We start from the raw sequence: 27,927 nt of genomic DNA on the forward strand, positions 1-27,927 counted from the left end.
GTGCTAGATGTGTACATTGTCTCTCAAGGACCATTCAGATGGTGAGACTGTTCCAGGTCTTGTACAATCCAGGAGAAGCTTTACTACTTGATTCTGTTGATTTATATAGATTGGCACCCAGTCAGGCACAGTCGTAATGTCACGTTGACCGCAGTGTAACCTGCAACCTCTGCAACAGGCAGGGAAAATGTCATTAATTTTCTTGATATGCGACACTTCGGGAAAATGTAGTTGAGTATCCCTTGAAAAAATATTTAGAATACTCAGTGGGAGGTTGAAATACAGCTAGTATTTTCAGAAATGCTACCTGTCCCATATGCAGTGCCAGTTTATTTACAGAATATTCCTGTAGGATCTTAGTGTGTGGAAGAGCTGGTGGCAATTGGGAAGGAAAGGCTTAGAATTGCTAAGCCTTGGAGAGACAGTATCTGGGACAAAGGAAGTCTGTTCCAAAGAGACAGGTTTCACTTTAACTACAGCATAGCAAACCGCACTGCTGGCTCTTAAAATTAAAAGTAGTTCTGTCCAGCTTTAAGTATGCAACTTATCTATTATTATTATTATTATTATTATTATTATTATTATTATTATTATTGCTGTACCTTCCATGCAGGGACGCAGGTGGCGCTGTGGGTAAAAGCCTTAGCGCCTAGGGCTTGCCGATCGAAAGGTCGGCGGTTCGAATCCTGCGGCGGGGTGCGCTGACGTCGTTCGGTCCCAGCGCCTGCCAACCTAGCAGTTCGAAAGCACCCCCGGGTGCAAGTAGATAAATAGGGGCCGCTTACAAGCGGGAAGGTAAACGGCGTTTCCGTGTGCGGCTCTGGTTCGCCAGTGCAGCGATGTCACGCTGGCCACGTGACCCGGAAGTGTCTTCGGACAGCGCTGGCCCCCGGCCTCTTGAGTGAGATGGGCGCACAACCCTAGAGTCTGGCAAGACTGGCCCGTACGGGCAGGGGTACCTTTACCTTTACCTTTACCTTCCATGCCCTTAATGTGAGGACAGGATAGAAATTGACAGTAAGTAATCTAAAAGACTAACACGATTATACACCAGAATATTTAAAAGGTAAAATATATAGACGTTTACATAAGAAGCTTGATGATCAAGATATGAGAATTAGATTATCTGTGTCCAAAACAAAATGCAGTGTGGATATCATAAATCTAGCAGAACAGTGAACATCTGTTAAATTTTAAAACATCACATGTGAACACTTTGCCAATAGAAAATAGTTCTGGGGAAAGTTATTCTGGTCACCTTACTATTTTGGGTGTCTTGTCAAGTTGCTGGTTTTAGAGAGCAACTGTCTGATCAAATGGTTTGCAGAGCATGAGCTGGTGGCTATTATAGAAATAATATGATTCTGCAGGGACATATTAGAGGAGTGTATGTGTTTTAAAGTAGGGATTTTTCTGTTTTTGTTTTATACTTAACTAAGTGCGAACATAACTTCCAGTTCAGTATTTATTGAGCGCTTCACTTTGAGGGTGAGGAACCGGTGACCTGCCAGATGTTTTTCAACTGTAACTCCAATCTTCCCCAGTTAGCATGGCTAATGGTCACTGATGCTGGAAGTGGCAGTTCAAAAAGATCTGGAAGGCCAGAGGTTCCCTGACCCTCAGCTTGGACGTCCCTGAGCTTAGCCCTGGATCCTGTACTCATTAGGGGGGTGTTCATGTTTCTCACAGTGTGTATGCATTGCAGAGGGAGGTTGTGTCTGCTGGAAGCACAATTCAAAGTGTTGGTGCTGACCTTTAAAGCCCTAAACCAGGCATCCCCAAACTCAGCCCTCCAGCTGTTTTGGGACTACAACTCCCATCATCCCTGACCACAGGTCCTGTTAGCTAGGGATGATGGGAGTTGTAGTGCCAAAACAGCTGGAGGGCTGAGTTTGGGGATGCCTGCCCTAAATGGCCTTGGCCCAATACAGGAGCATCTCCACCCCCATTGCTCAGCCTGCACACCGAGGTCCAGCGCCGAGGGCCTTCTGCTGGTTTCCTCACTGCGAGAGAGGGCCTTCTCGGTAGTGGCACCCACCCTGTGGAAACCCTCCCATCAAATGTCAAAGAAATAAACAAATACCTGACTTTTAGAAGACATCTGAAGGCAGCCCTATTTAGGGAAGTTTTTAATGTTTGATGTATTATCGTGTTTTTAATATTCTGTTGGGAGCCGCCCAGAGTGGCTGGGGAAACCCAGCCAGATGGGCAAGGTATAATTTATTATTGTTGTTATTGTTGTTGCTGCTGCTGTTGTTGTTGCCTGCTCCTTCAGCACTGCTGTGAATAGGGCCTATGTCAGGGGTCTGCAACCTTTAAGACAAAAAGAGCCACTTGGACCCGTTTCCGAAGAAGAAAACAACTGGGAGCCGCAAAACCGGAGAGGTGATGTCGGGACGTTGTGTGACTAACGCACGGCACAGCCAGTACAACGCCCACCACAGTGGGGAGTGTCAGGGCGCACAATGCGCCTCCTCCCCTCGCTAGTATCCGCCCCGGAGCCGTGGCAAAGGTGTAAAAGAGCCACATGTGGCTCCGGAGCCGCGGGTTGCAGACCCCTGGCCTATGTGTATAGAGCTGCTCCATGTATTTGGAAACACTCAATTGTTTCAAAGTCCCTGAGTGCACACAGGAGCTCATATAGGAACTTTTCACACCAATGCCTAATCTGGGGGTGGTGGGAAGGCCAGTGTTAGAAATTAGCCAGGCGCATTTTGCTACTGGCGCGGGTTCTATGTGGAGAACTCTGGATGCCAGGTTGGTGACTGACATTTTCATTAGGGTGCCCTCATCAGCTTCCTTATGCAGAAGAGCTTATTTACTGTGTTTATATCCCACATTTTTATCCAAGGAGTATATGGTTCACCCCGCTCCTCAGTTTTTGTTTTTTAAATAATTTTTATTAAAGATTTTCCTTGTTTACAAAAGTACACGCATTGTCTCTTTCTTCAGGTTGTGTTTTCTACAGATAGGGTTTTTTAAAAAATAATTTTTATTAAAGAATCCCCCTGCTCAGTTAATCCCTACAAGGACTCTGTGAAATAGGTAAGGAGATTGTGACTGACTCCAAAGTCACCCAGACATCGCAGGTCCTAGTCCAACACTCTAACCACTGCTCCACCCCTGGCTTGCCTATCAGAAGGTTGGCAGTTCGAATCCCCGCGATGGGGTGAGCTCCCGTTGCTCTGTCCCAGCTCCAGTGCAAGTTTACTACTATTACTACAATTACTGCTATTAAAATTTGAATACTGCCCTTCATCCAAAGATCACAGGCCAGTTCACAACATTACAACATGAAAACAAAATATATGAGGCTCTTAATTTCAGGGTTGCTATTAAAAAACCTTAAAGAACATGAGAGGAAAGAAGTAACAGAAATGATAGGATCAGGGTCATGTGCTGAGTCCCAAATTTGGCAAAAGATTCCTGCGTTGTAAGGGGTTGGGCTAGATGGCCCTCATGGTCCCTCCCAAACATGATTTCCTTATTCTCTGAAACCTATATCCCCCTTCCCATGGGTTTCATCTATTCTTTCACACATCACATTCGTGAACATGCAAACACCATTCCGCCTCAACCACATTTGAAACATCCCATGTACTCACACATATTCCAGCCGACATCCAAAAACATGATATCCATTCACATTTGTGCCCTGGCTTCAGTCCACAAATATCCACTGGCTTCTGTAAACTGTCTTCCAAAGGTGAACTTCCATCATCCAACATCCACAAAAACCAGTCTGCTTTAGCCTTGTAGCCTCCACCAACTTCCAAATCCAAAAGCTACTGGCTTCCATCCACCAACATCTGCCAGCTTCTCTTAGGTCCATCATAGGACATCAGCCAGCTTCCAACCATGGATATCAGCAGCCTTCAAGCAAGCAAACATACCTTATTATTGCTCCCTAGCATCCCACTGCCAGAGGATTGCTTCCTTCCATTCACCAGTTTGCTTCCTCCAAGTGGAAGAAACCTGGGCAGTGCTGAATGTCACATTCATTGCCAGGTGTGTCCTGCTGGAAACAGAAAAGGGCTTTCCCCTTGGCCTGCCTTTATATCCACTCAGTTGCCAAGTGCTTTTGTGACATCACAAGAAACCCACAGCCAATGACAACAGCTGAGGAGGCATAATCTTCATTGCTTTGAGCCTCACAATGGCGGGTGGACCTATCCGTGATTGTGTGCTTGCTTATTTGGGACATGGGTGGTGCTGTGGTCTAAACCATTGAGCTTGGGCTTGCTGATCAGAAGGTAAGCGGTTCGAATCCCTGTGATGGGGTGAGCTCCCGTTGCTCTGTCCCAGCTCTTGCCAACCTAGCAGTTAGAAAACATGCCAGTGCAAATAGATAAATAGGTACCACTGCAGTGGGAAGATAAATGGTGTTTCTGTGCACTCTGGTTTCCGTCACAGTGTTCTCTTGCACCAGAAGTAGTTTAGTCCTGCTGGCCACATGACCTGGAAAGCTGTCTGTGGACAAACGCCGGCTTCCTCGGCCTGAAAGTGAGATGAGCACCGCAACCCCATACTCGCCTTTGACTGGACTTAACCATCCAGGGGTCCCTTACCTTTACCTTTTTTATCTAGAGTACTTCTGTTATGGGGCAGCCATATAAATTAAGTAGGTACATGGATATGGGGAAAGCAAAAAGGAAAAATATTTTCCTTTAAGCTTGCATTGGTTTTATTCTGAATTGTTTTATTTGATGTCTTAATGTGTTGTAGAGCGCTTTGAGTTTTTTCCCCTTTAAAATATAAAGTAGCATAGAAATGAAACTAATAATAACCATAACAAGAAACTTCACTGGAGGGGAAAACAATGGTGCCTAGACGTTCTGTTGTGGCCACTGCAACCTTCGTATAACAAGCCATTTGGCGATTAGCTTAGTTTCTGTCGCTGGCTGGAAGGCATGGTTGGCAACAGTGGAGAGTTGCCAGCATGCCCCATTCTTACCCCCTTTCTCGAGTGGGCACTAGAACACCACTATGTGGGTGGTGTTATCCTGCACTGGCTTCAAGAAGAGGAAAATATTATTCTTTAACTGTGCTTTGAAACTGTTCAAACAAATAGCCAGCACGTGTAGACACAAAGTCAGAAAAGCTAAAGCACAGAATGAACTCAGGCTTGCTAGAGAGGTTAAAAGCAACAAAAAAGGCTTTTATGGGTATGTTCGTAGCAAAAGGAAGAACAAAGAAACAGTGGGGTCACTCAGAGGAGAAGATGGTGAAATGCAAACAGGGGACACAGAAAGGGCTGGACTCCTCAATGCCTTCTTTGCCTCAGTCTTCTCCGATAAAGAAAACAATGCCCGACCTGAAGAATTTGGAGCAAATGATTCAGCAAAGGAAACACAGCCCAGAATAACTAAGGAGATAGTACAAGAATATTTGGCTAGTTTAGATGTATTCAAGTCTCCAGGGCCAGATGAACTGCATCCAAGAGTATTAAAAGAACTGGCAGATGTGATCTCAGAACCACTGGCAGTCATCTTTGAGAATTCCTGGAGAACAGGCGAAGTCCCGGCAGACTGGAGGAGGGCAAATGTTGTCCCTATTTTCAAAAGGGGGAAAAGAGAGGACCCAAATAATTACCGCCCAGTCAGTCTGACATCAATACCAGGGAAGATTCTGGAGCAGATCATTAAGCAAACAGTCTGTGAGCACCTAGAAAGGAATGCTGTGATCACCAATAGTCAGCATGGATTTCTGAAAAATAGGTCATGTCAGACTAACCTGATCTCGTTTTATGACAGAATTACAAGCCTGGTAGATGAAGGGAACGCAGTGGATGTAGCCTACCTTGATTTCAGCAAGGCATTTGACAAGGTGCCCCATGATATTCTTGTAAAGAAGCTGGTAAAATGTGGTCTTGACTGCTACCACTCAGTGGATTTGTAACTGGCTGACTGACCGAACCCAAAGGGTGCTCATCAATGGCTCCTCTTCATCCTGGAGAAGAGTGACTAGTGGGGTGCCACAGGGTTCTGTCTTGGGCCCGGTCTTATTCAACATCTTTATCAACGACTTGGATGATGGACTCAAGGGCATCCTGATCAAATTTGCAGATGACACCAAACTGGGAGGGGTGGCTAACACCCCAGAGGACAGGATCACACTTCAAAACGACCTTGACAGATTAGAGAACTGGGCAAAAACAAACAAGATGAATTTTAACAGGGAGAAATGTAAAGTATTGCACTTGGGCAAAAAAAATGAGAGGCACAAATACAAGATGGGGGACACCTGGCTTGAGAGCAGTACATGTGAAAAGGATCTAGGAGTCTTGGTTGACCACAAACTTGACATGAGCCAACAGTGTGACGCGGCAGCTAAAAAAGCCAATGCAATTCTGGGCTGCATCAATAGGAGTATAGCATCTAGATCAAGGGAAGTAATAGTGCCACTGTATTCTGCTCTGGTCAGACCTCACCTGGAGTACTGTGTCCAGTTCTGGGCACCACAATTCAAGAAGGACACTGACAAACTGGAACGTGTCCAGAGGAGGGCAACCAAAATGGTCAAAGGCCTGGAAACGATGCCTTATGAGGAACGGCTAAGGGAGCTGGGCATGTTTAGCCTGGAGAAGAGGAGGTTAAGGGGTGATATGATAGCCATGTTCAAATATATAAAAGGATGTCACATAGAGGAGGGAGAAAGGTTGTTTTCTGCTGCTCCAGAGAAGCGGACACGGAGCAATGGATCCAAACTACAAGAAAGAAGATTCCACCTAAACATTAGGAAGAACTTCCTGACAGTAAGAGCTGTTCGACAGTGGAATTTGCTGCCAAGGAGTGTGGTGGAGTCTCCTCCTTTGGAGGTCTTTAAGCAGAGGCTTGACAACCATATGTCAGGAGTGCTCTGATGGTGTTTCCTGCTTGGCAGGGGGTTGGACTCGATGGCCCTTGTGGTCTCTTCCAACTCTATGATTCTATGATTCTATGATTCTAGGTTCATTGGTATTGTTTAATTTTAGAAAACAATGCATTTTAGTAATGGAAACTTTTCCATGGAAAAAAGCATAGTAGTGGGGAAATTTTCCCATCCCATGTCTCTGCAGAGTATGTGCACTGTGTTTTCCCCAAACAGCTGAATGACCACAATAAGACCCCTTAACATCTATAGTTAGAGAAAAGCGTGTTTAGGTTAAAGGGGAAATTTTCCAGGGAGCCTTGAGCCTGGTACCTCTTTGCTTTAGATATTGAGCACAGTGTGAATCCAAGAAAAACCTTGTTCCTGAGCCAGCTGCGTCCTTCCTCTCTAGATGAATCTCGTGGCAAGTTGTAACCTTTGAAATGAGGTATGTTACCCAAAGGAAAAGGGAAGGCTGCGGAGAGAAATTAAGTGAGGTAGAGCACGACTATGTTTGCTGGGGCCAAGCCAAGTAGAAAAGTGGATGCATGTCAGAAGTGATTAAAGAATTCTTCACTGTAACAGCACAGCCCTTGTATAATGGTGACGGAATGAAGGGAGCCTAATAAGGAAAAAAACAAAAAAAAAACCAGATTTGGACTGAGCATCATTATGCATTAATTGGCTCTAAATCATGGATTAAATTGTTCTTTAAAAAATAAAAAACATTTCCCCCTTAATAATTTTAAATACAATGTTTTTGTCCAAAATAAAGTATTATTATTATTATTATTATTATTATTATTATTATTATTATTATTATTATTATTATTTATATACCACCCTATACCTGGGGGTCTCAGGGCAGTTTACGTGTGGGGGGGGGAGAATGTCACTCTAGTTTTTTGCTATTATGTGACAATGGAATGGAACAAATGAAAATGGCAATTTGGGGAGGGGTAGAATCTCAATAAGTGAATTATTTGTTTATAATTGCTTCCTTCTCTTCAATATTTGGACTAAGAGAGCACCTGGAGAATCAGGCTAATATATATTGAGCACCTAGTATATTGGGCTTTGTACCTACTCAGACATTGAGCTTTCACAGCATACTTCCTTACTGCAGGGAGTGCTATTATAACAACATAAATGGGATTGATCACATGTATGTCTCTAACCAAGCTGGTCTTTTTCTTCTTTGGTGATCACTTGTAGCCGAGTAAGATTGTCTTCCATGAAAACGGTCTTAACTGTGGGTCTATAAGTTACTGTGGAGGCCAATTATGGATCCACATGCCCTTCCACAGTGGGGACAGAGGTTTCCAGGTGGGAGTTGATCACGGTGAGGGTTTGCCAAGCATGCCTTCCTCTTAGCGCCTTTCTCCCTTATGTCCTGAGTTCAAGCATCTCCAAAGCCCATGACACCTTTGGTAAAGGCTGTTCTCCAACTGGAGCGCTCGCAGGCCAGTGTTTCCCAGTTGTCAGTGTTTATACTACATTATTTTAGATTTGCCTTGAGAGAGTCTTTGAACCTCTTTTGTTGACCACCAGCATTACACTTTCCATTTTTAAGTTCGGAATGGAGTAGCTGCTTTGGAAGACGATCTTCAGGCATCCGCACAACATGACCAGTCCAACGAAGTTGATGTTGAAGAATCATTGCTTCAACACTGGTGATCTTTGCTTCTTCCAGTACACTTGCATTAGTTTGCCTGTCTTCCCAAGTGACATGTAAATTTTTGGGGAGACGCCGTTGATGGAATCTTTCGAGGAGTTGGAGATGGCGTTTAGAAGTGGTCCATGTTTCACAAGCATACAGTAAGGTTGGTAGTGCAATAGCTTTGTCAACAAGCATTTTGGTTTCCCTGCAAATGTCCCAGTCCTCAAACAACTGCACTTCAGTCAGAAGAAAGCCGCACTTGCAGAGCTCAGGTGATACTGGATTTGGTACCTCCTTTCTGGCAGTGTTTCTATTGGATGGTTTAGATCCACATGATTGGCCATGCCCTTTGGCTTGCAATATTTGTCGCTTCTTACATCCCTAGCAGTTTGGGATTCAACATGGGGTCATAACTGCTCTGTGGAACTGCACTTACTATAAAAAAGTAATATCTTTAACAACAACAACAACAACAACAACAACAACAATTTATTATTTGTACCCCGCCCATCTGGCTGGATTTCCCCAGCCACTCTGGGCGGCTTCCAACAAAGATGAAAAATACACAGGTAGCTATTGTATGCAGGCATTTACCACATCGATAAGGCTTTATTGAATAATTTTACATGATAATTCTAATCAGCAATGTTTTTATGCACATGGGAGCTTATTGCACACTCAGCATTGAATGTTTGCATTCTGCTTGGAAGCTTAACTGGGATTTTAAATACTACAGGAAGTGCCGTTAGGAGGTACATTCCTGAAGAACTCAATTACTAAATTTGCAAGCTATTTAAGAAAATAAATCAGGTCTGGCAAAGGGCTTATAAACCTCCTGCAGCTCCGTTTGTTTTATACGGGAGAAGAGAGGAACCCAGTCTGAAGGATTTGGGGGGGGGGGGAGAGACTCCTGTCACAAACTTAAAATTCTGCTTGTTGGATTAACTTCAGTTTAAAGCCAGGGGTCAGCAAACTTTTTCAGCAGGGGTCCACTGTCCCTCAGACCTTGTGGCTGGACTATATTTTGAAGAAAAAAATGAACAAATTCCTATGGCCCACAAATAACCCAGAGTTGCCTTTGACTGGACTTAACCGTCCAGAGGTCCTTTACCTTTACCGTACACTGACGGCCAGTGTGAGAGGCTCTCTAGGGTTTCAGACAGGGGCCGTTCCCAGCCCTACCTTGCAACTTGGACCTCCATTCAAAGCAGATGCTATACCACTGCAGTATGGCCTTCCCCGAAGAATTGCACCTGTCTTTGCTGTGTGGCAGGTATATATCTACTCTTTCTCTTTCTGCAGTTCCTTAAATTTATTTTTTATATTTTCTGCATATTCCACATTAACTTAACATACTCATGTATTCATCTACTTTAAATATATGTTCTTATAAAACTGTAGGTTATTACAACAATTCTGCCAATGTTCTTAACTGTTTACAGTTTATTTGTAAATATTCAATAAATCATTTCCATTCTTTTAGAAAAAATTCATCTTGATTTCTTATTTTTCCGGTAAGTTACACCATTTCTGCATACTCCACAAGTTTTTGTATCCATTCTTCTTTCGCTGGGACCTCTTCTTCTTTCCATTTTTGGGCAAGTAACATTCTTGCTGCTGTAGTCGCATACATAAATAAATTTCTCTACAGTTTGGGTAGTTCTGACCCTATAATTCCCAAAAGGAACGCTTCTGGGTTGTTGTTTTTCAAGCGTTATTTTAAGCATATTTTTCAATTCATTATATATCATTTCCCAGTAAACTTTAACCTTGCTGTCGGTGGTCTTGTGGTTGATAGATAGGCAGCTTCATGCATTTCCCTGAAGGACGGAGGCACAAGTGTCCCTTTCCCATGTTACACTGAAACCACAAAAGCAAGTGTGAGGTTCATGTCTGCATTTGCTGTGGCTGCTTCTTGTTGGAAGGTCGCCTAAGAAAATGACTTGACTTATCGTATGTGGTGGATTTGTAAAAGGGTAAAAGAGAATTGGAAAATGATCCATAATGAATTGAAAAAAATGTTTAAAAGTACTTTTCCAAAAAACAAACAAACAAACCAGAGTCCTTTTTGTTGGGGATAATTCAGATGGAAATTCCCAGGTGTCAAAAAAGGTTCTTTATGAATGCCACTACTGTGGCCCGTGTTTTGTTACCCCCAAAATGGAAAATGAGCGAAGTCCCAACCAAAGAAGAATGGCAACTTAAACTGATGGAATATGCGCAGCTTGTGGATTTAACATATCGAATAAGAAAACAAGAAGAACATACGTTTAAAGAAGATGGGGAAATGTTTATTGAATATATAGGGGAAATTGTATATTTGAAAACGTGGGCAGCATTAAGATAAATTCAGCAGTGTAAACAAGTTTTGTTAGATGTAATAATGGAATACTGAATGGTTTAGTTTATGTAAAATATGCAGGGATTTATGATATACACAATGAGCATAGGAAGAGAAGAAGGGAAGTCATTGGCATTTTAAGGTTATTTAAATGAATATTTTAAATTGTAAAACAGAAAATTTAATAATAATATAATATAATATAAACACACACAGTTGTTTCCTTTACCTCGCTGACTCTCCATGATTTCATGTGGAAATGCCAGGGTTTGAACCCAGGACCTGTTGAATGCTGAGCACATGCTCTGCCACTGAGCCATGACACCTCTCCAGTGCAATTGGCCTAGTGGCAAGACCTTGAGAAGAGACTTCCTTACAGAACATAATCCAGGCACTTTTAGAAAACCCAAATCACTTCCTACACCATGTATTCCAGTTATGGGCTTAGTTGACCTGTGGTGTCTCACACCACCCCATAGTCCGATTTCACCCTTATTGAAAGGAATGAGAAGGTGAAACTACCAAACACCTAAGATAACTGGGGTCAATTCTGTCCTCAGTGACTTCTGAAAACAGAGTACGGAAAATAACTTTGCAATTTCCCTGATCATAAATTACATTTTCTATGGTTATATTTCAAGAGCACTGGAGTTAGGTTTTTTCCTGTTTTAGTAATTTCCCACCATAAATTCTTTTGTGTGCTGCCAAGGGTTTGCTGGAGCTCAGGGGTGAAATAGGGGGTCAATTCTGTTTCTAGTTGGCTTTATTTTGACACAGGAGTTAGCAGACTTAGAGCACCTATTTCTAGTTTGTAATACTCATTTAAGAAACTAAGAGAAAAGCCCTTTTAGGCCCTTGAAGTAAACAGGACCTCTTTCATTATTTACTATCATCCCAGAATTTCGCCTAGGCATTGTTTTTTGTTATGAGCATAATAAACATTTCACTTAAGCATCTCCTCTGTTTTCTTCTTCAGAGCTCCTGATAGACCCACGAAAAAATTCAGTTAACTTAACGGGATCCAGTGTTCTCCAACATTAGACTATGTTTTTGGAATGCAGTAACAAAGAAACCTTTCAAAAATATGTTGGAACTGGAGTCATTTTGAAATCATTCATATATTGATTTCCAAGCTAGGAGTGGCCTAGCAGAGTGATATTGCAAAATAAAAAATAAAAAGGTTTGGGAGTGATAATGAAGTTTTGATTTTAAAGTTTATCTGTGGGGGTTGATTTAAACAAGAAAAGTGTCTTGGAAGTCTTCTTAGTGTCAAATCTAAGCCTAGAAGCATGTAAACCAATAGCTAAGGACACCCCACCAGAAAAAAAAGTTTTCTGCAAGGGGTGCCCAAACCTTTTTCAAAGAGGGCCAGATTTGATGAAGTTAACATGTGGGAGGGCTGACCAAAGTTGTTGAGCTTTTATGTTTTTTAAAAAACAATTTTACCCCAGAGATTTTGACCTAGGACATATACTGCCATGGGGGCCAGATTAAATCGACTGGTGTCTGGTGTCTGGATTAGGCCCTCAAAATGGACTTTGGACATGCCTGGCTAAGGAGATAGTGCCTGAAAACATGTACAGAATTCCCCAAAACTCCAGCATATCTGGAATTTGTGGCAGAAAATAAATCAATAGACAAATCATTTTAAACATCAGAAACACCTGCTCTTTTAAGCATGATCTTCATGGTTTCATAAGGTAATTTCTGCAGAAGTGAGGTTTTTAACTCACCTTTCCCATTGGCGGTGATTTTTCGTTGCCTGTTGAGGTAAAATAAATTGCAGGTTTCTGTAAAGTAACAGAGGAAGGCTTGGGGGCATGGTCTGAGCAAAGCAGGAAGCAGGAATCTTGTGAAGTCTTGAGTAGTATCTCTGTTCTTGTCATTGTACAAGGCAGATGAAAGTCAATTTGTCAGAAGTAATTTATAACTTGTATTTTCTGAAATGGACACTTCTTTCAGAGTACACAGCCAGCGGTGATGCTATATCTTAGATGCTTAGACATTCATTTCACCTGTCTCTGCTGCTTCCTTCGTTACTCGTTTTGAATTTTTGAGTGCATTTGAAGCAGGTGTTACAGTCTGAGAGAGGCAGAGGCACAATTGCAAATTGGAGAAAGCGTGTTCTCCATAGGAGAGAGCACGTGTTGCGGTTGGGGATACAGGCCACCCTATTGTTGCTGGGCAGATTTTGGAGCAGGACCCAGGCAGCAAAATGGTTAAATTGAGTTACTGGGGAGAATTGAATGTTGCCAAATTTGGAGGTGGGGTCAGAGGTCTTAAATGCTGGATGCCCAACTCTTGGCATCCTCTTGGCTGTTAGGGCTCTATGGCGGTTAGGCATTGGCTAAAATTGGTGGAGGGATAAGTGCCTACCCCTCCAATGGTGGTGCGGAAAGGGAATTCCGTTAAAGGAATCCAGGGGCTTGCCATTCTTTTCGTCCTTGTCCCTGGCATCGGACTTAGGCTGTGCAAGCCCCACAGGAACATGCGGGTGAGAAGTGAGGGACTGATGCCCAGCTTCATTTCTCACCCAATACTTGTTTCCCACGCTGGCTTCCGCTGGAATCTGGAAGTCAGTTCTGTCCCTGGGCAAGGACAAATAGTCATAACCAATGCCTTAGCAACCACTCGCATTTTTTGTATTTGAATAAAGTTGTGGCCAAAAATTATGCTAAAAACCTAAACAAAAATGGATGTGTGATGTGTGATTTATTTAGGGGGGGGGTGGCATGGGAACCTTAACACGCAGCAGCCATATTGGGTTCCATCTTGAATTTCAGACGCAGCTCAATTGTTCATCGCTTAGGTAAAGTGAAATTTATATTCAGTATTACAAAATATTTAAAATTCTGCCCATGAAACTAACTTCATTCTCTCGGCCTGCAAATGAGAAAAATCTACCTTTCTATGCGAGATATAATTTCAGGACAAAAAAATCACAGGTCTGAGTTGTAAGGCTGCTGTCTTAAGCATATTTGCTTAGGATATAATTCCACAGAAATCTGGGAGTTTGCCTTTAAAAGGGGAATGAGATTAAAAGACAACCATATTTCCTGGAATTGAGTTGGTATTTTCATTCTTTTCCTGTGTTAAAGTCCGTGTAGGTTACGTAAGTACACCTCAAAAGTATTCATATTCTGCAATAGATTGTCCTACGGCTATGTACGAAAAGGCCACTTACTGCCTTGAAGCAGCTCTTACTAAAGCAGCTAGTAATAGCTTTGGACCATAAACATTAAATAGAAGCTAAAATTGCTATAATCAAAAACTGCAGGTAATTAAGAGAATCCTCATCGAGCCACCACAAGAAAACCAACTACAAGTTTGGTGGCCATAGATCTGAATGTTCTTTAGATGGTGTTTTGTGCACCTGGGGAAAACATTTATGTGCACCAACACCAGGTTTCACTTAAAATCCATTCCACGACTGTAGCCAGAAGCAATTCCATGCTGCCTGAAATAATGTATTCCAGATATCTAAAATGGGAAGGAATTATCTTCCTTTTGACAACTGCATTTTTCATTTGATTTGGCTTTTGACTGCATGCTAAAATACTTTCTCCTTAGACAAACCATCTCTTATAAAAATGCTGTAATATTTTATCTTACATTTTTGAAAGTGTGTGGGACTTAGCGATGAAGCTTATTATTAGGGCACTGATGGTTTAGGATTGCTTTGGTTGAGTTGATGCAATACTTTATGTTGGCATTTTTTATAATTACTAATGAATTGGTATATTGGTATATTGGGGACGCGGGTGGCGCTGTGGGTTAAACCACAGAGCCTAGGGCTTGCCGATCAGAAGGTCGGCAGTTCGAATCCCTGCGACGGGGTGAGCTCCCGTTGCTTGGTCCCTGCTTCTGCCAACCTAACAGTTCTAAAGCACGTCAAAGTGCAAGTAGATAAATAGGTACCGCTCCGGCGGGAAGGTAAACGGCGTTTCCGTGCGCAGCTCTGGTTTGCCAGAAGCGGCTTAGTCATGCTGGCCACATGACCCAGAAGCTGGGAGGAAGTTCAGATGCTGGACCATTGCCTGGAGGTGGTAATGGGATGGATGCAGATTGAAAAATGGAAGCTGAATTCAGATGAAAAAGTGGTGCTGATATTTTATGTTTCATCTGCAATTTTATATTGTAATGTTACCCACCATAGGACCATTGTTGAAGGGTTGAGTAAACATATAAATATACTGCCAGTGGGAACTTTAGTGGTTGTACCCACCCTTCTCTGTGGATGGAGAGGCATCTCTTCCCAATCCTAACCCCTTTCAAAGATCTAGGTATTAGAATTGTTGTGTTGGTCATGCCAACGTTGTTCCCTTTATTTCAGCAGAACTAGAAAGCATAATGACCCTCCTTTAGATCTGACTGATTGTCTTGTTTCTGAAAAACAGAACGCATTTCCTTCTATTTTTATACTGATCTGCAAACTATGATTATTTGCACATCAAAATTGAAGCATGTTTATTTTGAAATCGGACCCTTTGATCTCCATGGGATTTGCCTCCAAGCCAAAATGTTTACAATGATAGCCTTTCACAGTGGGCTCATCAGAGCTGGATAACTCTGACCACAATACAGTGGTGCCCCGCAAGACGAATGCCTCGCAAGACGAAAAACTCGCTAGACGAAAGGTTTTCGCGGTTTTTGAGCTGCTTCGCAAGACGAATTTCCCTATGGGCTTGCTTCGCAAGACGAAAACGTCTTGCAAGTTTGTTTCCTTTTTCTTAACACCGTTAATACAGTTGCGACTTGACTTCGAGGAGCAACTCATAGAACGCGGTGTGGTAGCCTTTTTTGAGTTTTTTGGTGATTTTTGAAGCTTTCCCAAAACTTTTCCGACATCGTGCTTCGCAAGATGAAAAATTCGCTAGACGAAAAAACTCGCGGAACGAATTAATTTCGTCTTGCGAGGCACCACTGTATGTTGTGTGGGAAAAGAATTGCACCCATACCCAACCAGACTTTTGTGTAGAATGCAAATATTTTACGTCCGTATAAAACTTGGCTCGGTTGGAGTACTTTTGCGATTTTTCTTAGCTGCTGCATGCCATGCCACCCTCCATATCAGCCCAATGTGAATATGTGTGTGTGTGTGTGTGTATACACACACAGAGAGAGAGAGACAGAGAGAGAGAAATTAATACAGTGGTACCTCGGGTTAACTACGCTTCAGGTTACAGATGCTTCAGGTTACAGACTCCACTAACCCAGAAATAGTCCCTTGGGTAAAGAACTTGGGGTATAAATAATAAATTATAATTATAATTATTATTATTATTATTATTATTATTATTATTATTACTGCTAGCACATACCCCAATAATATTTAGAGCACTTTGTGCTCTCTGTCTCCAGGTAACAAATATCTCCCCACGTCCACCAAGGGGGTCTGTTTTTAAGCTTTCCATTCAGACAGAGGAAAGGCAAGGTGTGGTTTAGAAAATGTTGCATGGAAACCACCCTGAAAAGGGTAAAATGTAATTGATAATTTAGATATTGTATACAGTGGTACCTTGGGTTGCGGTCGCTTCAGGTTACATACTCGGCTAACCCGAAAATAGTACCTCAGGTTAAGAACTTTGCTTCAGGATGAGAACAGAATTAGTGCAGCGGTGGGGCAGCAGCAGTGGGAGGCCCCATTAGCTAAAGTGATATCTCAGGTTAGAATAGTTTCAGGTTAAGAATGGACCTCCAGAACAAATTAAGTTCTTAACCCGAGGTACCACTGTACACTCAAATGGGCAATGGTAATTCAATTGTTTCTCTCAAGGGGTTGACAGCTACATTGTTTCCTGAAAACAGGGCTGGTAAAACAGTGGTTCTTCAGATGTTCTTGGACTCTCGGCAATCAACATCACTGGACTTTGTTCATGTTAGCGGGGGCTGATGGGAGTTGGGAGTCCAACAACATCTAGATGGCCACAGGTTCCCCACCCTGTCCCCGAAAGGATTTTGTGAACGTCATAAATTCCATTTTCACTTGGCAGTTGCCTTTTTTCACACTTTCACGGGCTGGGTAGAGAGGGTGGGAGCAGAATCAGGGTGGCAAGCCAAATAGCCCAAACTATGGCAAGCCTCATAGGCAAAAATTGCTTTGTGCAAGGATATTTTGGCAATGGGTGTATTTGCACAAAACATTTAGTCCAAGGTTCTTGGTTTAGTAAGCCATACTATGCATGCAGCCCAATTGCTCCCACTTTGCTCCCCTTTTTGCATGCGTGGGAAAACAAACCGGGATGGGGGTATCTTAGTGTTAGGTCTGAACCTGAGATTGTGGTTTCTTTCACCTGGTGTACTCTTTTGGAGGACAGGGGGCGGGCAGGTGTGGAGGACTCCCTAGTCCTGAATGGGGTAACTGTGCCCCTGAAGGAACAGGTGCACAGCCTGGGAGTCATTTTGACTCACAAGCTGTCCATGGAGGCGCAGGTCAGTTCTGTGTCCAGGGCAGCTGTCTACCAGCTCCATCTGGTACGCAGGCTGAGACCCTATCTGCCCGCAGACTGTCTCACCAGAGTGGTGCATGCTCTGGTTATCTCCCGCTTGGACAACTGCACTGCGCTCTACTTGTGGCTACCTTTGAAGGTGACCTCGAAACGACAACTAATCCAGAATACAGCAGCCAGACTGGTGACTGGGAGTGGCCGCCAAGACCATATAACACCGGTCCTGAAAGACCTACATTGGCTCCCTGTATGTTTCCGAACACAATTCAAAGTGTTGGTGCTAGCCTTTAAAGCCCTAAATGGCCTTGGCCCAGTCCACCTAAAGGAGTGTTTCCACCCCCATCATTCAGCCCAGATACTGAGGTCCAGCTCCAAGAGCCTTCTGGCAGTTCCCTCATTGCGAGAAGTGAGGTTACGGGGAACAAGGCAGAGGGCCTTCTCTGAAGTGGCATCCATCCTGTGGAATGCCCTCCCACTAGATGTCAGGGAAATAAACAACTACATCTGAAGGCAGCCCTGTTTAGGGAAGTTCTTAATGTCTGATGTTTTATCATGTTTTTAATATTCTGTTGGGAGCCGTCCAGAGTGGCTGGGGAAACCCAGCTAGGTGGGCAGGGTATAAGTAAAATAATAATAATAATAATCACCATCATCATCATCATCATCATCATCATCTTCATCAACAACAACAAAAGATTGGCTACCTGTTAGTTTCTGTATTTCATTGTACACACGAGCTTCAAAATGAAAGTTTTAGTGTGTGTTTGTTTTTGCGTGAGAGAGATGTACTTCCCTTTGGCCTTGGGAATTATAACTTGGTGGGTTAGGGTTTCTCAACACCACCAGGGACACGGAGCGGGCATTTGCCACAAAGCAACATGCTTGGTTTGTGGTTCCTGAAACTCTGACAGCCCTTCTGAGTTTGTTTGTTTAAAAAGGAAGAAAACCAGGTAGGTAACCAAGATAACAAAATAATTATATAAGTGCAATGACAACTTCAAAATAAAAATGCTCTGGGAATTTCTTCCTGAGCTTATATAGTACATGGAGAATTTTTGCATTTTGTTTAGATCAAATATAACCAGGGAGGAAGTGTTGATACTTTTATTACAGTTGCAGTTTTTGAGGGAGAACAAATTTTGCAAATGCTTTCTAGTGCCGTATAACCAATAATTGAGAGGAAAAGGCCACCTGCACGAATATTTCCCTTTGTTTTCTTATGTTCAGTTGGGCAGGATTTATGCTTGATTAAGTTACTGTCTTTTATCATAATTAAAGAAAAATGTTGTGGAGAATGAACTAAAAACACTGCTCAATGAAAAACAGATTGTCAGAGCTGAAGTGAAACAAAAGGTACCCTGTCACACATGTTGCCTCCTTTTTCCTGAATAATTACCAGTCAGAAAGATTTATCTGCTGTGAGAATGAATCAACTCTGTTTTAACCATGGGAATAAAAAAAGGAGAGAAAGTATATTTAACATTTCCCCCCAGAAATGATGCTGTAAAGTTTGGCTGGGAAAAGAACCCCAGAAACAGGGACTTTTAAAATCCATATTTTTAAACAGTCTCACTTATTTCTATCAATTCTGCCCCCCTCCCAAGAGAAGGTTGGTTGATTTCAAATGAATTTAAGTGTATGATTGCGTACACATTGCTGTTGATTTATGAAAGAGTTAAGTTCTCCTTGTGGTGCCTCAGAGTCTCTCTTTTTAAACGGCGTAGCGAGATTTCCTCCTTGAAATATGTATGCTTCTATCAGACTTAATTCCACAGCCCTCTCTGTTCGTAACTAGCTGCAGTTACCCACAAAGAGCAATAAGCTGTATGAAAATTGTAGAGTAATGCCTTAAGTTAAATGAAGTGGGCAAAACTCACATCTTGGGTCTCGCTTTTCCCTCCAACCCTCATTGTTTTTAGCTAAACTCGGCCAAGTTTGAGGGGGACCCATCTTAGGCTCGCCATAAGGGAAAACTTGGCAACACACGTCATAAATTATTTGGCATTTTTAACGTGTTTATAGTTTTAATTTAAAGTTGCTTCCACACACCATGTTAGGCGGATGTCAAGTGGTTCTGTCTCCCAGTATTAAGCAGCACTAGTCTTGTGATTCAAGTTGCGTGTCGAGGTCACCAAGCCACCCCCCAAATAAAACACAATTGACACATGAATTTTGTGTAAGGTTTTTGGCATAATTTTGGCCACAACTTTATTAAATTACAGAAATGTGAGTGGTTGCTTAGGCATTGGTTGTGACTATCTGACCCCGCATGGGAGCAGACTTACATTTGCATGCCCGCGAAGTCAGAAAGGGAAAACATTCTGGGGTGAGAAATGGAGCTGGGTACCATGCCCTCACCTCTCCTCAAATGCTCCCAGGGGGTCTTGTGTGGCCCTAGCCCCTTGACAGGGGCTCGGACCAAAGCATGGCGAGCCCCTGGATTCCTTTAACGGAATACTCTTGCAGCAGCATTTGGAGGGGCAGGCACAGCCAATCCATACCCCTCCACCAACAAATTCCAGCGAAAAGAGGGAGCTCAAAGCTGCTTGTAGGGCATATAAAGGCTGTCAATCACAAAATGGCAACATCTAAAACCCCCCCAGCAACAAGAAGAACTCAATTAAAATGGTGGCCACACTCTTTTCCCGCCCAGCAACAGTGGGGTGTCTTGTTAGCCCCCACTGCAACATGTGCTCTCCATGGAGGAGAGCACGCTGTGTGGCAGATCAGCACCTTAAAATTATAAATGAAGCAACCTATAAGGATTTCAAAGCTTACCTAGGGTAGTGATAAAGCGGGATATCAAATCCAAACTCCTCCTCCTCCTCCTCTTCTTCTTCTCCTCCTCCTCCTCCTCCTCCTCCTCTTCTTCTTCTTCTTCTTCTGGAGAGCCAGTGTGGTGTAGTGGTTAAGAGCGGTAGTCCCGTAATCTGGGGAACCGGGTTCGCGTCTCCGCTCCTCAACATGCAGCTACTGGGTGACCTTGGGCCAGTCACACTTCTCTGAAGTCTCTCAGCCCCACTCACCTCACAGAGTGTTTGTTGTGGGGGAGGAAGGGAAAGGAGAATGTTAGCCGCTTTGAGACTTCTGAAGGGGAGTGAAAAGCGGAATATCAAATCCAACCTCCTCCTCCTCCTCCTCCTCCTCCTCCTCTTCTTCTTCTTCCTCCTCCTCCTCCTCCTCCTCCTCCTAAACTCAAGGAAGTGATTTTCACCTTTCCCCAGGTATACAGCTGAGCAGCCTCAAAGTCCCATCTTTTAAGTAATAGTGGGGTTGACAGTTCAGTGTGAAACTGTATAGACTGCATTTCCCCGTCATTGGTGAAAATGAAGAATTGGCAAAGGGGAACAAGAAATGTATGCCAACAAAGGGCATTGGGAATTAAACAGCAGGATCTCAACGGTAATTTTGCCTGTAAGCACCAGCAAAAATAAGTCATCATTTCAGGATCTCCAACTTATTTAGCCCCTTTGTAGTTCAACACTTTTGCAGTCTTTATAAAGTTAAAAAAAACTGTTTTCCAATTTCTCTCTCTTATTCTAGTTGTCTTATTTAGGACCGCCTGTGGATAATATTGAAATACAAAATATGAAATCCTTTGCACACTTGGGATGCTACGTTTTGGAACAGCGATATTAATACTTGTTTTTTTCTGTTGAACTGCAAGTCACAGATTTTTGAAATAAGGCATTTTTAAAAGTAAAATGATTTTTAAAATTTCTTTTCATCATCTACATAAGTTTTAAGACTCACTGAATGGTGAGTCACAGGTGATAAATCACCCTTATTTCCTAATTTAACAACAACAAAAGATATAAATGCCATTTCTTTATTCCATGATAAAAAATAGCATATGTTTTTCATTTAGGAAGGACTTCACCACTACCACAAAATGCTAGCATAGGAATTACAATGGAAACGTATGTGCCTCCCTTTTCAGAATTAATCCGCGTACAGGTTTCTGTCAACATCAAAAGGAGAACTTTGAACTCTTCAGAAGATGGAGCTGGTTTGTACATTGTGGGGGTATATTTGGTGGTAGCAACGAAAGAGTATATCCTGCTCTTGCAATCTGCACCAAAACTTGTTTCTTTGCGAGGCTATCTCCCCCCCCCATAAAAAATATCAAATATCATTAAAGAAAGATTGAACTAAAACAGATTTCAGAAATGAATCTCAGCTTGTCTCGATGTGGTGATGTGCACCTGAGTAAATAAAATTTTTGGATTGGTTGCGATAAATTTTTGCTGACTTCCTTTCTTTCCAGCGCCACCTGGGATTGTTTTGCATGGGAATGAACAGAATCAGATGAGGTTTGCCTGGAGTCTTTGGGTTTTTTTATAGTTACAGCTTTCTCTGTAGTCCACTATGACATTGACTTTCTTTAGTTCTTATTTGCCAGAGAGAGCAATCTGCTAGACTGCCTGGTCTCATTGTCAAGGAAAGGAGTAGGATTGTACCCAAAGGTCCCCCCCCCCATATTATGATCCTATGTAATTCTATGAGAAATTAAATACAGTGGTACCTCTGGTTACAGATTTAATTTGTTTAGGGGTTCCGTGTGCACCCTGAAAAAAACCTGCAACTAGGCGCGTCACTTCTGTGTACACACGTGGCGCGATAGAGCACTTCGGCGCATGCGTGAGCGGCGAAACCCGGAAGTATGCACGTCCAGGTTTGCCGCGGCCGCAACCCAAAGATTCCATAACCTGGAGATTACGCAACATGAGGTACAACTGTATTTCTTTTGGAATTGTGCCTCTCTGTATACGATGTTTGTCTTAGCTGACCTTAAAGATCAACTAACCTTAAAGATCCAGCTTTCAGTTGGATCTAAAGTTGTGTGAATTGGAAGGTTACCCATGCAGCTGACCTTTCCTTTCCTCTTCTCCTCCTCCTCCTCCTATGCCTTCTAAGTTTTGTCAGTTTGCATTTCTTCGTACAGAAAGTACTGATCTGATGTGTGATCTTTCCTGTTCTGCTTAATTCAAGAGGGTTCTGGAAGGTTTCTTTCTATGTGAAAGAAACAGGAAGAAGGTTCTTGTTTGGGTTATTCCTTCTGATAAGCAGAGTACAGCTGGTTTGAACTTGTTCTGTTACAGTGGTGCCTCGCAAGACGAAAATAATCCGTTCTGAGAGTCTCTTCGTCTAGCGGTTTTTTCGTCTTGCGAAGCAAGCCCATTGACGGATTAGCGGATTAGCGCTATTAGCGGCTATTAGCGGCTTATCGGCTTATCGGATAAGCGGCTTAGTGGCTTAGAAAAAGGGGGGGAACCCGCAGGAACTCACAAGACATTTTCGTCTTGCGAAGCAAGCCCATAGGAGATTCGTTTTGTGAAGCACCTCCAAAACGGAAAACTCTTTCCTCTAGCGAGTTTTCCGTCTTGTGAGGCATTCGTCTTGCGGGGCACCACTGTATCTTTCTGTCAAGGTCATGCCGACTATAATAATCAGGCCAGAAGGAGCCTGGGTTTCACTTTATCTTCTCTCGCTTTCTTCTGGTGTGGTGTTCTGTTTTGTACGCTATAGCGTTAAGGTTAGTCTTATTACAGTGGTACCTTGGGTTACATAGTTTCAGGTTACATACGCTTCAGGTTACAGACTCCGCTAACCCAGAAATACTACCTTGGGTTAAGAACTTTGCTTCAGGATGAGAACAGAAATCGTGCTCCGGTGGCAGCAGGAGGCCCCATTAGCTAAAGTGGTACCTCAGGTTAAGTTTCAGGTTAAGAACAGACCTCCGGAACGAATTAAGTTCTCAGAGCGCATGGAAACGCTATTGACCTTCCCGCCGCAGTGGTACCGATTTATCCATTTGCACTGGCATGCTTTTGAATTTTTAGGTTGGCAGGAGCTGAGAAAGAGCAATGGGAGCAGGGACCTTCCGATGGACAAGCCCAAGAGGCTCAGTGGTTTAGACCACAGCACCACCCGTGTCCCGAATAAACAAGCACACAATCACTGATAGGTCCACCTGCCATTGTGAGGCTCAAAGCAATGAAGATGATGCCTCCCCAGCTGTTGCCATTGGCTGTGGGTTTCTTGTGATGTCACAAAAGCCCTTGGCAACTGAGGGTATATAAAGGCAGGCCAAGGGGAAAGCCCTTTTCTATTTCCAGCAGGACAAACCTGGCAATAGATGTGACATTCAGTACTGCCCAGGTTTCTTCCACTTGGAGGAAGCAAAGTGGTGAATGGAAGGAGGCAATCCTCTGGCAGGGGGATGCTGGGAGTGATAATAAGGCAAGTTTGTTTGCCTGAAGGCTGCTGGTATCTGTGGTTGGAAGCTGGCGGATGTCTCATGATGGACCTAAGAGAAGCTGGCAGATGTTGGTGGATGGAAACCAGTGGCTTTTGGATTCGGAAGTTGGTGGAGGCTACAAGGCTAAAGCAGACTGATGTTTGTGGATGGAAGTTCACCTTTGGAAGAGAGTCAACAGAAGCCAGTGGATATTTGTGGACTGAAGCCAGGGCACAAACATGAATGGACGTCATCTTTTTGGATGTCAGCTGTATATGTTTGTGTGAGTCCATGGGAGGTTTCAGAATGGTATAGGAATCTTTTGCCCAATGTGGGGCTCAAACCCACAACCCTGAGATTAAGAGTCTCATGTATTTTGTGTTTTCATGTTGTATTTTCACGTTGTGAACCTCCCTGTGATCTTTGAATGGAGAGCAGTATTTAATAAGAATAATAACAATAATAAACGGAAGGCAACCCTGTTTAGGGAAGTTTTTAATGTTAAATGTTTTATCGTGTTTTTAATATTCAGTTGGGAGCCGCCCAGAGTGGCTGGGGAAACCCAGCCAGATGGGTGGGGTATAAATAATAATAATAATAATAATAATAATAATAATAATAGTGATGATGTTGGGAGGCTGAAGTTAGCAAGTGAAGTCACCAGGCAGAAGCCAATGGAGGGGCCTGAGTGATGCTGTCAGATGGTAGCTATCAAGCCATTAAGCCTGGCCATCTATGAGGTAGGGTGAAGCAGCCTGCCTTGGCCTTTAAAATCATAGAATCATAGAGTTGGAAGGGCCCCTGAGGGTGATCTAGTCCAACCCCCTGCAATGCAGGAATATGCAGCTGCCCCATACGGGGCTTGAACCTGCAACCTTGGCATTACCAGCACCACGCTCTATAAACAACTGAGCTTTCCTGAATTAGTGTTATATAAATATTTGTACAAATATTTTTTAAAAACAACAGGAAGCTGTTCACACATGCTCTTCTCTTTTGGCCTTGAGGGACTGCTTTCTCTGTAAAGTTCCACTTCTAATCTCGTAATAAAAAAGGGAAACAAAATGTGATCATTCCGTGGCAGTCAGCACCCAGGCAGATACTTGAATGCAAGCAGTAGAGTGGTAATTACTAGCTTTCAGTACCCATTAGTATCAGATTTAGATTAATTTTTCTTTTGGGAAAGCTTTCCATGACTGTTGGTTAAGGAAAACCACACTAGTTTACGATTGACAGGATGATTAATTTTTCAGCATTTTTGTCAAATGTACATAAATCAAAGGTGCCAAAACACTTGATGGCATCTTGTCTCTTCACTGTGGGCTGGAAAGTTGCTAGGAAACATGCCGTCATTGCGAAAACCACTTTTCTGCTGACTTCAAACCGGTTTGTGGTTCTGTAATGCCAGACTATAGGGAACCAAAAGATATCTGAATTCTTCTTCCCACCCATTCCTAAATTACTGACTGACTGAATTGTGTGTGTGTGTGTGTGTTGTGGAGAGAGAGACATATATAGATGGCTGCTGTTCTTTCATCCACCAAAAGAAGCAGCACCTCTGGAAGTCAAAATCTCTGATGGCGTAGAACTAAAATTGGTTTTAAAGAGCAGTTATGTTGCCCTTAAGTCCTGTTTAGCAACCAAGTAGGCTTCTTTGTGGGGAACTAAGGTATTTCTGCAAATGAAAATTGAGTTGCCATCCTCTGAAACAGGAAATAGGAAGTTGGGATAGTTATAACAACTCACACCAAGAGCACCTGTCATCAATCTCAGAATTTCTTTACATAGTGAAGATTTATTAAAGGGGAGGGTTGAGGAAATGGTAATCACGGTTGCCTGAGTGCAATGATAAATGAGAGTTTTAAGATTTCCCTCCTTTTATTCCTTTAGGTTTATTATGTCATTTATTTTTCAACCTTTTCTTCTTTTCCTTTTCGCTAAAGATCTCCCAGCATCTTTCTTCATATGAACAATCTGGACACCCTGCCTGAAAAAAAAGCTTTCTGCAAGGGTCTACAATAGGGGTGCCCAAACCTTTTTCAAAGAGGGCCAGATTTGATGAAGTAAACATGCGTGAGGGCCAAATGACGTTCTTGACCTTTTTTTAGGATTGAAGTTGTTGACCTCCTCCCCCCCTCTTTTTTACAATTTTACCCCAAAGTTATTGATCTTTTTTTTAGGATTGAAATTGTTGCCACAGGGGCCAGATTAAACAGACCTGTGGGCCAGATTAGTCCCCTGAAACGGACTTTGGACATGCCTGGTCTGTAACAACTGAGCTTTGACACTGGGAAGTCCAGTGGTAGATTCAGCCATGAATGATTTTCCCTTTCATATTTGTACTATGTCTTTCCAGTGAAAATATTTCTTCCTCCTGGCTTTCCAAGCCAGATCTCCCATCTCTTGCCTGCGCTTTAAAGCTGGCTTTACTGGTAATTAAAGCAATCTTGCAAAGAAATGGAACATACAGCACAACACAACTTCGTTGCAAACAGGAAGCTTTCCTGTTAAATTTCACATAACTCTGATAGGGAGTGATTGTGATAGGTGGGGGCGAAACCGCAGTTGCCTGAAAAAAGCTACTGGCACATGCAGCATGATTTTAAATTTTGCTGTAAATATACTGTATTTGTGGTTCCCTTTGTAACCAGTGGCGCCAGGAATTGGTCCCAGGGTTTTTATTTTTTCCTCTTAGAATGCTTCATATTTTATTACATTATTAAGTTTTAAGTGCTATTGTTCCATATTTGGATCATTAAAGGCTTTGAGGTATGCCTTCGCGCTCCTAAGAAGTATGGATGTCATCAGGATCCCAAGGAGTGTATGTTTTCTGTATCTTTATTTTAATGTCGTTCTTGACTTTCTGCCCAGGTTTGGGTTATTAGGTTTTCCTCTCTGCTAGAACAGAAATTAATCTAGTTTTCCCTTTTCAGTGCACAAAGGACCCTTCTTTTTAGTTGTAGTGAGTTAAAGTTTTACTGTAGCCAGCATAACTGTATATTATTGTTCTCCTTTTTTCCAAAGTAGAAGCAGTCCATTTATTTTTATGAATGTCTCAATTGTAAAAAGGTGCTGTGTCTAATTATGAAATATTAGGTTATATTTTGACCTGATTCCCCTGCTTTCTCAGATATTTTGAAGCAGTAATCTCCCTGCATATGTCCTTTTAACAATATGTAGTTCAGTTTGAAAAGTACTGATCATCCTCCTGTCGCTTTTTTTAAGTGCACCTCTCTTTGCTGTCCAAAGCAGCAAAATGGTGCAAACTGAGGCTGTGAATTTTATTAAACTGGAAAGGAATAGATTGAAATGGGCATTGTTGAAGTATATAGGCATCTTCCCACAGGGGTTACGTTTCTGGGTACCATAACTATATGGTGGAACCTTGGTTCTTGAACTTAATCTGTTCCGGAAGTCTGTTCAACTCCTGAAGCCGTTTGAAAAGCAAGGTGCGGCTTCCAATTGGCAGCAGGAGTTTCCTGCACTCAAGCAGAAGCCGCGTTGGACATTTGGCTTCCGAAAAACATTCGCAAACCAGAACACTTCCGGGAGCCGATTTGTTTGTCAACTAAGCCGTTCCAGAACCAAGGTTCCACTGCATGTGAAATGGTGGTGAAACAATCTAAAAAGCCTCTAAACACCCTCTCCGCCAACGTCCACCAAACTTCACCATAATTGCTCCCTCCAAACTGCCTTTCTCAAACTCCCAACTCTCCACAAGCTGCAAAGGCTGCTGGGATTGCTAACCATTACCCCTCTCTTTTTGCGCTGTTTTTGCAGTTTCATTGCTCTTTTGGGGGCTGTTTTTGCCCTTTCTGCACCTTTTTGCAGTTTGAATCCAGTTTTTTTTTAAAAAAAATTGATGGATGGGACATCTGCATGCCTAAAACTTATATCTTCTCGTGAAGCTGTGTGTTCTACAGTGCTGCCTATTTGTGTAAACTTTCCATTCAGATCACTGCCTTGGAACTTCTTTTTTTAAGAGATGAGTTGGGGGGGAAATACCTTCCAACCTGATTAAACAGAACCTACTCTCTAGTTTCAGTTCTATGGAAACATTTAATGCCACCTGGTAGATTCCATATGGCAGATATCTAAAGTAGCCTTCCTTTTAAGAAAAAAGAAGAAAAAGGACAGTAGTACCTCCAGTTGCGGATGGGATCTGTTCTGGAGGTCCGGTAAGATCCTGATGTCTCCACAAGCTGAGGCCCGCTTCTGCGTATGCGCGCGGGATGAAACCCAGTAAAATACTTATGGACTTGCTGCCCCCCCCCCGAAATTTACGTAACCAGAGGGTTATGTAAACGGAGGTACGACTGTACTTGCAGGGGACTGTGAGTTTGAGGAAGAGAACCACATCTCTGCAACCATTTGCAGAACTCAAAAT

General features: G+C 42.8%; 1 protein-coding gene and 1 long non-coding RNA gene across 2 annotated transcripts in view; both read left to right on the plus strand.

The window, feature by feature from the left end:
• Nucleotides 1–27,927, plus strand: part of ROR2 (receptor tyrosine kinase like orphan receptor 2) — a 162,687-nt gene that overhangs the window by 35,109 nt on the left and 99,651 nt on the right. The gene's annotated exons all lie outside the window — the stretch shown is intronic.
• LOC309514785 lies at nt 4,150–7,641 on the plus strand. The gene is made up of 2 exons (XR_014212200.1): nt 4,150–4,253; nt 7,262–7,641. It is a non-coding gene; the product is annotated as an uncharacterized lncRNA (long non-coding RNA).

The sequence above is a fragment of the Podarcis vaucheri genome, assembly GCF_965113315.1.
Source record: "Podarcis vaucheri genome assembly, contig: SUPER_11_unloc_1, whole genome shotgun sequence".
Taxonomy (NCBI): domain Eukaryota; kingdom Metazoa; phylum Chordata; class Lepidosauria; order Squamata; family Lacertidae; genus Podarcis; species Podarcis vaucheri.